At 38.1% G+C, this 13,854-nt stretch overlaps 1 long non-coding RNA gene across 1 annotated transcript; it reads left to right on the top strand.

Annotated features, from left to right (window-relative positions):
• The first annotated feature begins 6,232 nt into the window (after positions 1 to 6,232).
• On the top strand, positions 6,233 to 12,498 carry LOC137237974 (uncharacterized). The gene is made up of 4 exons (XR_010949069.1): positions 6,233 to 6,455; positions 6,851 to 7,024; positions 7,097 to 7,327; positions 12,364 to 12,498. It is a non-coding gene; the product is annotated as an uncharacterized lncRNA (long non-coding RNA).
• Positions 12,499 to 13,854: the final 1,356 nt, after the last annotated feature.

Here is a 13,854-nt window from a genome sequence, read left to right as displayed (position 1 = left end):
ACAGCGGTGGTTTGTTTGACTGGCAAATTTGCTACTTCTATTCCTTTTTACCAACTATATTTATTCAGTGTGGCGCCATCTGGTGCAAATCACTGATAATGCTGGATTTTTGTTTATTGTCAATTACTTTGTTTGACATTCCGAAGTGCTCATGATTTATTAACAATTGTTTTTGTTTTTATCGGCCTATTGATAAATGATTCAAGGTTCGATTCGAGCTCAAGGCCTGAACAATAATTTTTTTTTTCTAATGATAATTATTGTTATTTTTTTTTAATTTTTCTAAATTTGAAAAATTGTATTTCGTTTTTGGAATAGTAAGTAGAAAAAGTTTTCAGACAACCTGCCATATCTGCGCAGATAGATCCATTTCGAAGGGTGCTAAGCCTTCATCATCGGTACGCTTTAGGCATGCTGCGCTAACCATTTAGCTATACAGCGGTGGTTTGTTTGACTGTCAAATTTGCTACTTCTATTCCTTTTTACTAACTATATTTATTCAGTGTTGCGCCATCTGGTGCAAATCACTGATAATGCTGGATTTTTGTTTATTGTCAATTACTTTGTTTGACATTCCCAAGTGCTCATGGTTTATTAACAATTGTTTTTGTTTTTATCGGCCTATTGATAAATGATTCAAGGTTCGATTCGAGCTCAAGGCCTGAACAATAATTTTTTTTTTCTGATGATAATTATTGTTATTTTTTTTAATTTTTCTAAATTTGAAAAATTGTATTTTGTTTTTGGAATAGTAAGTAGAAAAATTTTTCAGACAACCTGCCATAGCTGCGCAGATAGATCCATTTCGAAGGGTGCTAAGCCTTCATCATCAGTACGCTTTAGGCATGCTGCGCTAACCATTTAGCTATACAGCGGTGGTTTGTTTGACTGGCAAATTTGTTACTTCTATTCCTTTTTACCAACTATATTTATTCAGGGTTGCGCCATCTGGTGCAAATCACTGATAATGCTGGATTTTTGTTTATTGTCAATTACTTTGTTTGACATTCCCAAGTGCTCATGGTTTATTTATTTATTTATTTATTTATTATTTAAAGTCGACGACAAACTATGGTCGACTGCATAATATAAAAGATATATAAATATACAACTCAAAAGATAAAATTTAAGATATATCGAGCTTTCAACAATGTTATATTACAAACAAAGAAATATTAATGAACATTACTATTTAATTTCAGAATATAATAATAATAAGAAATATGAGCAGAAATAAGATCTTATGCCGAAATCTTATACTGGCGGAATGCATCAGATTCCGCTCAGCATGACTTCGGAATGCAGTGGATTCCAATCTCCCTGTTGGAATGCAACAAGATTCCAATCAGCATGTCATGGGAATCCGGCAGTGCTAAGAGTAGTGTAATGAGGATACGCCATCACAAGGCATAAAAAAGTAACATGACCTGTGTTGTTGGAATGCACCGGATTCCAATCAGCTCGATGCCTGACCCATAAGATTATACTGCCGGAATGCATACGATTCCGGTCAGTGACTCTTGAAAAAGCATGTTTTTTACGTTGTTGGAATGCACCAGATTCCTATCAACACAGTACTGTCTTGTTCCTTCTTAATGAGACATGTTGATAAATGTTCCTCCATCCTTAAGCGAGATAGTTCCTGTTTTTTATCGAAGGAATAAATGCCGGCAAATTAAATTAGCTTGTATCTCTTAAATTAGATAGGCAAGTATTGCATTACGTATAGTGGCAAAAGTACATTCAAGACTGATGCAGCTATACAAGTCATTGTAGTGCGCGCACCAGATAAGAAGAGGATTATTTTTAGCAAAGTTTCGTCGACAAAGGGGTAAATAGAAAGGAACGTAGTGTCTGGATACTCTAGGGGGAACCGCAAAAAACAAGCGGCTGAGGAGGTCCGCGGAATCAATTTCTCCAATAATGAGCTTATGGATAAAATCCACCATTCACAATTGTAAGGTCTGCACAATCTATAAAAAACGTATACAAACCCGACTTATGGGTAACCTTCCCAAGGAACGTATCATATTTTCCCGACCATTTACTAATTCAGGGGTAGATTTTGCAGGACCATTCGACATATAAAAGTTATAGAGGTAGAGGGTGTCAAATTTCGAAAGGTTATGTCTGTCTGTTTGTCTACTTTACTAAGAAAGCCATATATTTGGAAGCCAAACCGACCCTAGCACCCAATCCTTTCTCCCGGCATTTTCCAGATTTATCGCCAGGCGAAAAATATCTATTCCGACAATGGGACTAACTTTGTCGGAGCCTCACGATCACTTAGATTTTAGTTTAGGGCATTTATAGCTGATTCGCATAAAAAGCATTGTCTAAATATGCTCATCAACTTCTGCAATGGCATTTCATCCCTACCGCCTCTCCTCATATGGGAGGTCTGTGGGAAGCAGGAGTAAAAAGTTTCAAAAGCCACTTTCGAAAAGTGGTAGGTAGGGATAAATATACCTTTGAGGAATTCACAACCCTACTTTGTCGAATAGAGGCTTGCCTCAACTCGCGACCATTAAGTCCAGCGTCGAGCGAATTGACCGGCTTAGAACCCTTAACCCCCGGTCATTTCCTGGTAGGCAGACATCTTCTCGCTCCTCCAGATATAGATTCCAATGAGAATCCTGCCTCCATAGTCAATAGGTGGCATAATTTAAAAGCTTTGCATCAAACCTTCTGCAAAAGATGGAAAAGAGAATATCTCTTAGAAATGCAAAAGCGGGTTAAATGGAAACACCCGAAAGCAAACATCAAAATAAGAGATTTAGTCGTCGTGAAAGACGACAATGTAGCTCCAAATGAATGGAGAGTTGGAAGAGTGGTCAAACTTCAACCGGAACCAGACGACCTTGTACGAGTTGTCGACATCACGACTGAAAAAGGTCAAATTACAAGGCCCTTGGCCAAACTAGTTCTACTTCCACCAGCCAATGAAACAAGTGGAGAGGTATCCACCGATGACCAAACCGATCCTTAAATGAGGACATTCCACTTCTTTAAAATATGTAATGCCACTTCGAATTATCGGCATAAAATAAAAATTAATCGAAAATCAGAATTTAGAAAATGAAAATAAATTCAATTCGCCATTTTCATTTCAAAAATCGACCATCTTTATTTTCTTCATAAAAATGTACATAATACAAAACGGTTTAATAATGTTTCAATTGTAAGGTATAACTACAACAACTTGACAACATTTCACGACAAGTTGGTGTAATTTGACAACTATAATACATAATCATTTTTTTCTTATTAAATTCCATTATTTTTCATTAAAAACCAAATTCGCAAGTAGGTATAAATAAACCTCACATGCAATCGGGTATAAACCCACCACTCGTTCAGAGCATTAATAATGCGTAGCATTGAAATTGCAAACAAATTTGCGTATTTCTTTTAAACCGGAATGGAAAATAATATTTTTAAGAGTTTAATTGCTGTTTCTTATTTCTCATAATAACTTACTACATTTTTTGTAGGGTATTGTGAGACACAGCAAATCAACCAAAAACAATACGATTAAGGTGCATATTTTTCACTCAAAATAACACAATTGTGCACAAAGCATTTAATTCCGGATTTCCTAATCAATTAAAATATGCAAACCTGATGGACGCACTCCATTAAATAGTACTTAAGGTTTTTTCTTGCCTACTCTTTGTTGTTGCTGCCAGTGCAGCGACCGGTAACACTGCAACATAAATCCCTTCTTGGGTGTTACTTTCAGCATAGTGTATATACATATGTACACACAATGACATCATTTAACTGGCATAATCTGAAAATAAAAGTAAATACAAGTTAGTCAAATCGTAAATTTACGCCCCGAGTCTGAGCGTTACCGGTAAAATAGTACCCAGAACATTATGTAACCGAATATCGTTACCAGTTCTTTTATCCGCGATTCTGGGCCAAGTGGTAATGCTGCCATCGCCGAAAAACTCACCAGTGTCTGTGGAGAAATTTGAAAGGTAGTTTTCTTCGCTTTCACGGTTGCCACTTTGGTCCATTTGGGCCAAAAATGGTCCCTTCCGTCCCCATTTGGTCCGCTGGTCCCTTTTCTTCCTTTTTAGGCAGTAATTTTCTTTCTTCTTCACTCACGTAAAAATTCACAATATTGCCAAAAAATTCGCCACACTTTCGTTTGCCCCCATATTACTTTGAATTTACTTCAATGGAAATCTCACCATTAATAATTGCTCAGTCAATACAATGTACCAGAACAATAACAATCCACCAAGGATATAATTTATGCCAGACATTAAAAATAAAAGTGTTGGCAAACACATTATCGTTAATTGTTGATGAAATAACCGACTAATAAAAAAAAAAACTCTTATTTTATAATAATATTAGCTGTGTTTTTTCACATCTATATACGTTTACGCTTAAACTTTATATGGACTGCTAATATATGACACAAAAACCATGCGCAAATATAAAACGACAAAATTTGTGCAAATGAAATTTTTACATACACGGCTCAAAAACACTGCGCAATATTCATTTTTAAAGTACGCAACAAATTAAACATGTATTTTAATTGTATAAAAAAAGGCATTAATTGTATAAAAATTCACTATTTATTTTCCACAGTGCTGGTAATTCACGGTATAAGTCGAAAAACTCGCACAGAAGCATTTATTTTCCATTGTATTTATAAAATATATATTTTAATTGCAAGACCAGCTCAACTCATTGCAGCACTGCGCAATATTCATTTTTCAACTACCGCAACAAATGAAACATGTGTTCTAATTGTATAAAAATTATTATTTATTATTGAATTTGTGTGAATTCCTGCTACAAGCTAGAGATGGTCCTTGCGCCTTCGATATTAACATTTTTAAGCAATAATTACTGATGTTATATTATCAGGAAGCACAGGTAAACTGTGTAAGATTCACCACACACGAAGAAAAAAGCATGTGCAATATTTGCAGACATGCGTAAATACCAAATCGTTTTGATTTTAGCGCAGTTTTCTGGGCAAATAGCGCAACCAGTGCACACACCGGGCAAATCCTTGTGCAAATTGGTAATTGGCACAAGGATACTTGGGCCGTGTAATTGGCGTATAAGCGACAAACTTTAAATGCACCTCTGAAATTGCTACGCATAAAATTATTACCACTAAATTTCAATACGCATTATACTCAGATGTAACTGAAACGCAAACGAAACGTATACGCGTGTAAAAAAAACACGGCTATTAATAACGGCTAGATATTTCGATCGGTTATACAACTCTATGTAAAATATATGAAAATAAAAATTACTTCTCGCATAGCATAGCTTACGGCGAGCACTCTGCCGTGAGCCTAACATTTTCAAACCTTATACAAAGAAATTCTATGCATTACTTCTCATTTGGCACTTTGATATTTAAATCTTTCTCACCCAGCTCAATGAGTTTAAGGAATTCAGGACTATTGTGGTGTTAAGCCACGCAAGGTAATTGAAAACTAAGTATCTTGGCATAAGAAATATTTTAACGCGAAGACAGAAGGAAGCAAATGCAAAAGAGATTTGATTTCGGAAGAAATGTTTTGTATAAAATTCTCCCGTAGGTGCTAGCAGAACCCCTGAGGCCTGGGATCAAAACTCAAACTTACTGAATCTAGGCTCTGATATGAAGTTTAAACGTTAAGGGAAAAAGTAAGCGTCTAAAAAATAGCACTAACAAAATTGCCTAGTTTCATTTATGATTTACTGAGTTTTCCACATACATAGTTCGGCAACACCAGAACGCAAATTTTGAACCGTTTCAATGCTACAACAACATAATGCTAGAACCAAGAGCTTTGTGGCCAAAACTAGGTTCACAACGTTTGGTTGGTGAAAGACATAGACTTATCCTATGTCAAAATATAGTACCATTTCTGGTTGCATGCACATATATTTGTTTGTTCAGCTTGAATTAAAGGAAAGTCTTCACTATGTTTAGTAAAATTTTATATGGAAACAACCTAAAATTTTGTATTTTATACTAATAAAATAAAACAAAAATTTGGTAATTTTTTTTCGATTAATTTTGGTTCCAAATGAAAACACGGTGTGGCAACCGTGTTCGCTTTACCGAAAATGTGTCACTTCCCTACAAGACGGAGGTAACCCACACATTCAAAGCTTTTTTCGCTCTCCACTAACACATCGACGTTTCATGCTGTCATCGAAATGACAGTTCATTAATTATTCCGGAAAACATTTAAACGCAAAAAAAATATAAATTGTTTACAACGAAAAATATCTTGTGCTTTTAGTTGTGACATGTGACGGAAATTAAAAATTTTGTTGCAGAGAACACCTTTTTGCGTTGGCGACCTTCGCCCAAAATAACATTAAGTTAATTTGAGTTGTGACATGTGACGGAAATTAAGAATATTGCTGCAAAGACCATCTTTTTGCGTTGGCGGCCTTCGCCCAAAATAATATTAAGGGTAAAGTTTTACTAGACGGTACACCACCTAATTTAAAAATATCAAATAATAATAAAAACGGAGCTCGAGGCGCACCTTTTGATTCCACGTTTGATAATTTTTGATAAAAATTGGGTGGTGCACCGTCTTTTAAATCGTTACCATATTAAGTTGTATAGAATCGACGGGATGGCCTACAAGGTTTTATGTCAACTAAATCTGTCCCGATATGGTCGGGCTAGTACCTTAATGGTTCCCGGAACGTACCCGATCTGCATCCGGCAAAGGACCAACAAAGTCGATAACGGGGAGTGTCCTTATCGCTACAACAACAACAACATTATTTACTTTCTGATTTTCATTCATCCGTATGTGCATTTTTAAATAATAAAAAAAATGTTATATTATTCTAATAGATAGCATCTCCGCCGGGTTGCGATTCAGCTCAGAATATGCCAAAATCAGAGGAAATCTACAAAAACAAGGTACTTTACAAGCAACATGCTTTGGAATACGGTACCAAACTGGTTGGATGTATTTCCCTAAAAAAGGGTGGAACTACGCATCTTGGTTTGCCAGTATTTCCTTCGGTAATTTATATTGATTTGTAGTGATTAAAAATTGCAATAGTAGATAATGTAATGTGAATTAAAATTGAATAGGTAGCCGGAGCAAAAAAGGCAACTGATCGGCATGCAACTGTTATTTATGTGGTGCCACCGGGAGCTGCTGCTGCTATCCTAGAAGCATTAGAAGCAGAAATGTCTTTGATTTTTTGCATCACCAAAGTTGTGCCATAACATGATAGGGTTCGCGTTAAGCACGCTCTCTTAAGGCAAAAAAAATCGCGTCTAGTCAGGCCCGATTGTCCAGGAATCATCGCACCAGAAAGGGTAAGTAAATTGGCTACCATATTAAATATATAAGCAACATGTATGCATTTTTTAGTGATAATTTGTCATGCTTTTTTTGATAATCAACTGAAGAATGCAAATACGACAGAGTTCGAAGTTCATGTGAAAACCAATTAATTTTTTTAATTAGCATTTGGAGAGAAAAATACATATGTATGTATGCATAGAACTGCATAGAAGAGGAGGAAAAATTAATTATTATCAGTAGATTTGCAAGATTTTTGTCATTTTCCCTGCATCGCAGTTGTCATTACATTGCGTTAAGAGAGGACATCAACACCTTACTACCCACAGCCAGTTAAAATTATTGTAAATTTTGCTCTTTTCATCACTGTTTCAAAACGTGGAAAGTTATATATCGAGCATTCCATGGAGAATGGTGCATTTTAGCAGACTTTCGCATTGCCGGCATTATTAATATTCAATCCCTAGAAGGTTTAATGTAGTCATATCAATAGTTCCCGAGATGGTGGGGCTAGTACCACAATGGTGCTTGTTACCGGAACGTAGATAGATAGATCATTTATTGAGGATTGCACAGTGACTTGCACATCTCCTTCACAGCACATCATCCTAGCCGACTTCCTTGATGAACCCCAGCAATGTTCTTTGCTTGAGGAATTAAATGTGGGAATTCTCTGGCCATGGTGAGCCCATAAACTTAGCCCTACGTCTTGAAATTGCGCCGCAATCTAGATGGATTTGGTCCACCGTCTGCTGATCCATCACAAAATCGGTATGTGTTGTTCGATACTATACCCAGCTTTTGCATGTGACTGTTCAGTCTACAGTGTCTTGTAAGAATAGCCGTTGGGGTTCTTAGGTTATCTTTTTGAGAGGCCTATTAATGCCCTATATCGAGTTGTGCTGTAACCCCCTAACAGTAATTTAGATTGACTCAGGCCTGGCATATTGCGCCAGTGTTCTCTCTTTCCCCTCCCTTCTGCTAATAAATGCCCCTGTGGGCCAACTGGCAGGAACGGCTCGGGATCGATGGGTCATGCAGTTGCTGCCTCTCTTTCCGTGTTGTCCGCCTGCTGTTGTTGTAGTAGCAGTGCTTCGCCCCATCCAATAGTTGCGACCGATCACAAATTGTCATCAATGTCCTCTAACGGGAGTCCAAAGAAACTTTCTGTTTCAACAGGGGTGGGCCATAATGAGAGGAGTGTTAGAGGCGTTGGTTGCACAATACAGTTAAAGAGATGGTTGGTGACATGTGGGGACACATTACAAGCGGGACAATGTTTTGTATGTCGGGGTTGATTCTAGATAGGTAAGAGTTTAACCTGTTACGTTATCCAGCTCGAAGTTGAGCTAGAGTGACTACTCTCGTTTCCCTAGGGAGAGTGCGTTCCTCCTCTGCTAGTTTTGTTCTTTGAATACAGGAATCACCGGCATAGAGGTCCGACGCCTGTTTGTGGAGTTCACTGAAGACATGCTTGTGTTTTTTAGCTTCATACGGCTGTGTTCTCAGGTGCCGTATTTCCTCATAATGTAATGAGGCCGTGAACAAGAGCCACAAAAGATTTATAAAATTTACGAGGACGCTGGATTTTGGAATCTAGCCCAGAGCAACCTGTCCGATGCAACCATCCCTTGCAAGTGAAACACTGACAAGAGTATTTATTTTTTTAATTTAATTTATTTATTATTACGGCTGTTTAAGCCCAAAACTTAAACTACTAAGTACAATTCATTGTTATAATCACTTATTTCTATTGAATATGCTGTTGGAATGCCATGTGATTCCGATCAGCATATTTACTAGCGTGACAGAGGGACGAGTCTGGGAGCCACTCATTAAAGGAAGGTTGGAAAGGACGCGTTTCCAATCCTCCAGTGCTCCCAGCTTAAGGCAACAAAATTTGGAACTTATATTTTTCAATTATATGTGTATTTTAAGCTTTCGGAATGTATTAGTCTCCGATCAATGCAGCTAAACATGTCTTTGGATGTTGGAAATTGAAAATAACGTGTATCCAATCACCACTCAACTTTGTTTAGTAAAGACGCTGTCGGAATGCATGAAGATTCCGATTAGCACAGCTCAACATATAATGGGAGGTTGAAAAGGACGTGTTTCCAATCCCCCTTGCTCCAACTTTTATTTGGCCTTATTTTCGTTATTTTTGTTACACATTATATAATTTTATTGTTATATTTATACTGTCGAAATGCGAAATATTCCGATCAGCAACAGTAAATACCAGCTGGAAATACCGAATTCCAGCGAAATTAGTTGTTGGAACTGTCTGGAGTTACAGGTGGCGACCGATTTTCTTTTCCTTAGGGCCGGATGCATTGTATTTTGCTGCTACCATTATTACCATTCCCTTTTCGCGCTCCAGTATCGGTATATTATGTAAAAAAATAAAAGAAAACTATCTTATTGGAAGGGTTTTACAATGCTCCAATAAACTTTTTTTAAAAGTATTGAAGTTATTACTACTTTTTATGTGATTAGGAAGTTCATTGAAATATTTCAGGCCCTTATATATATGACCGTCCTAAAAAGATTATTTTCCGGCAAACGCAGCAAACCCATTTCTCAGTACTGGGGTCAGGAGAAGGACCCGGATTGGGGTCGATACCTTCCCGGAAGAGGAGAGTATGGCGCAGACCCGCTGCAAGGATCTGCTGGGGGGTTGACAATTTGTGGGAAAGACGCAACAAATTAAACATGGAGTCCGCCTGCTCATTGCCCTCCACTCCCCTGTGGCCTAGGACCCAGGCCAACAGTACTACGTTGTGTGCTCCTAATTGATTCAGATTTTCTACGCACTGAAGGACAAGTGCTGACTTTATTTCGAACGCCGCAAGTGCCTTTAGTGGAACCTGACTGCCTGACTGAGTATAGCAATTGTTTCATTGGGGTATCAGCGCTGAAGGTTCAGCTTAGCGCACTAACTTATGGCGAATACTTCCGCTCGAAAATGCTCGGATGTGCTTTTAGAGTTACTAATATTTTGGTTCTGGGTCCGAAAACTCTGGCTCCAATTTCCTCTAGCGTCTTCGAGCCATCTATGTACCTTCCGATCTTGAGCCTAGTAATACATTGCACCCGGTATAGGCGGGATATCCATCCTATATGAAAGATATGCATTCAAAAGTGTTTGTACCAGTGGCTGGTGCACACCGAACTGGACCAATGTATGCTATATTGAGGCCTGCACAAATACCAAGCTATGTTTATGTAAATAATGTTACTGCTAATGTCAATTTGCACGGTTGAGCACATACAATACCTACGTTTATACAAGGTGGAACACCACACTACCTACATGGCGATGTAGCCACCGATCAGGTTGTTGTAAGAGATTAATTAAAATATGTTATTCATAAACACTGATTCCTATATTTTTATTATCATTAAACTGTAGACTAGACTCATGACGGGTATTCTTACTGGACACTGCCTTCTGGCGTCACATGCCTTTAAATTAGGCTTGGTCAGTGATAGCAGATGTAGGAAGTGCGAGTTGGAGGAGGAAACGATCGATTTCATTCTGTGTTCGTGCCCTGCGCTTGCCGGGCTAAGACTCCAGCTGACAGATGTCAGATCTAGAAGCAGCAAGTGGCTTAAGTTCTAGGAAGCCGCTAACCCGCTGGAGCCATGAGAAGCTTGAGTGCACTTTGGGTGTCGCAAGACAAGTTCCGTACCTGCTCCGAATAATTTGATAGATAGATAGATTAGATAGGGATCTGTTCTAGGTCCAACTCTTTGGAATGCGGTGTATGGCGGGGTGCTACAAATCGACCTTCCCGGAGGCACGGAAATTGTCGGCTATGCAGATGATATTGTCGTAGTAGCAGTGGCCAAGAAACTTGATCTGCTCCAAGCACTATGTAATGACGCCATGGGAAGAATAACGGAATGGTTGACGAACACGGGGCTGGAGATGGCTAGCAATAAGACAGAAGTGGTTCTGATGAGCTCAAAGCGGACTATGGATGAGTTGGTCCTAACCATAGGATATTTTCAAATAAATACAAAGCCCTCCTTGAAATATCTAGGAGTAATCATTGACTCAAAACTAACTTTTATGGAGCACTTCAGGGCGGTGGGGGACAAAGTTTCTAGAGTTAGTGGAACCCTAACGCGAATAATGCCCAACATCGGCGGCCCAAGCGAAGCTACCCGTCAGCGATTATCCAACGTAACCAGCTCTATAATATTATATGCAGCACCAGTATGGCACAGATCTAAAATGGTTCACCAAAAAGATATACTAGCAGCCTACCGCATTACTGCTATACGAATAGCATGTGCTGTTCCGACGACGCGATCCATGTTTTATCCAGGAAAATCCCAGTAGATCTACTCTCAGGTGAAATGGCCGATCTGTATGGCATTGGATTCAGCCGACCATCTGAAGATGCTAAGAAAAGCGCAAGGTCACGAACAATAGTTAGGTGGCAAGAACGGCGGGAAGATTCGAGAAAAGAGCGCTGAACCTTCATGCTAGTCCGGAATATAGCGGAATGGTACGAGCGAAAACACGGCAAACTAAATTACCATCTCACACAGATATTGAGCGGGCACGGTGGCTTGAAGGAATATCTACATAAGCGTGGGATAGAGGAGGATCCTTTCTGTCCAGGCTGTCCGTCCGAATTGGAAAGCGCAGAACATGTAATATTTCACTGCCCTCGTTTTCACGGCGAAAGACTGTCTGTAAACAGAGTTTTTGGAGAGGAACCTTCCATTAGGAATTTAGTTCCACGAATTTGCGGACAAATAGATTGTTGGATTGCTGTGAGCAAGATGGCCTTTATAGTAATGACGAAATTGATGATGCAAGCCGAAAGGGAGCGTAGAGAAATGCGCATACGAAGTAGTGGCGACTAAATCGCCTTTGAAGTTACTTTACCAGGTCCTGATTCTAGTTATCTGAAATTTCTCTTGTGCCTTTGGAAAAGAGCTATGTGTGGAGCCCTATTTATGGAACACTTTTCGGCTTATATTAAAAACTTTTAATCTATTCTTACTGATATGAGTTTCTTTTTCATTCTAGGTAATTTGATTTTGACGATGTGAGGATAGAAATATCCCAAATATTCCAGCTGTGGCTGTAAGAACATACATTTGCTCAAATTAGAAGAAAACTGCACGGTTGAGCACATCCAGTATATACGTTTATACAAGGAGGAACACCACACTACTTTTACGGGGATGTAGCCACCGATCACGTTGTTGTAAGAGCTTATTTTAAATATGTTGTTCATAAACACTGATTCTAATATTTTGTTTTGGTTTTTACTTTAGAGTCAACCTGTTATATAAGCGATGTCAGCTATGCCTGTAACTTAAGCGATGTAATAGTTACCGCGGACGCGGTCACAGGAGTAGTTCACTACGTGGGGATTACACTAATCAAGGACTTTCAATATCGGAAGGTTTTCCAGCACTATAACACACCAACAATATGTGCAATCACCCGAATAAATTGTACAACAAACGTTAACACCACATCATCAGCCAGCAACAACAACAACAAACGCAACAAGTTGAAACTTCTAAACAATTAATGACTAGTGAACCACCAACATATCCGCAATATGCGCAAACATCAACACCAACATGTGTCGCCTACTTTGCAACACGGTGAAGATGGCCAAGGCCATTCTGATTCTAATACTGATAAAGGCGAACCATTGGCAAATTTAAAAACTCAAACAGACCACGAAAAATGTTGATGATGGTATTAATTCTAGTACGGATAGTAAAGAATTTAAACCTAGGAAAAAAGCTAAACCTGATAAAAACTTAACCGAAGATGACAATGTTTCTAATACTAATACTAAGGAAGATGAACCTTTGATAAATATGAAGCTTAAAACAGAGTTATGAAAAAATGACGATGATGATAATGATGTTGATGCAAAGTCCAATGTTGAAAATGATGAAAATTATGAAACAGAATCTGAAAATAGTATGAGTGTGGATTACAACCTGAAGCAAAACTGTCATATCCGGTACGACCAGAATTAGATGTTAAGAAAAGAGCCTACATAAAGAGGCTCAGTATATTTATGGAAAATTTATCATGAGACAATGCCCAATGTATGTATTTCAATTAAATTCAGCACATTGTTGGAAAAAGCATCTAAACTTTATGCATCGTGTAGAGAAACCAGAACATTTACAATTTAAATATAACGAGCGTGGTGCAAAATTTAAATTTTGTGATATTCAAGCAGCTACACCAAGCTTCAACAAATTATTGGACCATGAGATTTCTCATATGCCTAATAGTCATTATTTAAAATGTAAATTATGCGATTGGAAGACGAAAATACATTCAAGTATGAATTTTCATTTACGTGTACAACACGCTGAAACAATTGATGTAACAACGAAAAGTTTAGAATTGAATGTTTGTCCATATTGTAATCACAATGGTATTTACGCAAACACTTAATACATCTTTTCTATGTTTAGAATGTGGTGAATAATTTAGAACAAATACAAGTTTACGTGTACACCACAAGATTTGAACGGAAAT

The sequence above is a fragment of the Eurosta solidaginis genome, chromosome 1 (genome assembly GCF_040869045.1).
Source record: "Eurosta solidaginis isolate ZX-2024a chromosome 1, ASM4086904v1, whole genome shotgun sequence".
Taxonomy (NCBI): domain Eukaryota; kingdom Metazoa; phylum Arthropoda; class Insecta; order Diptera; family Tephritidae; genus Eurosta; species Eurosta solidaginis.
The sequence above is the reverse complement of the archived record's forward strand: the minus strand, read 5'-3'. Positions and strand labels throughout refer to the sequence as shown.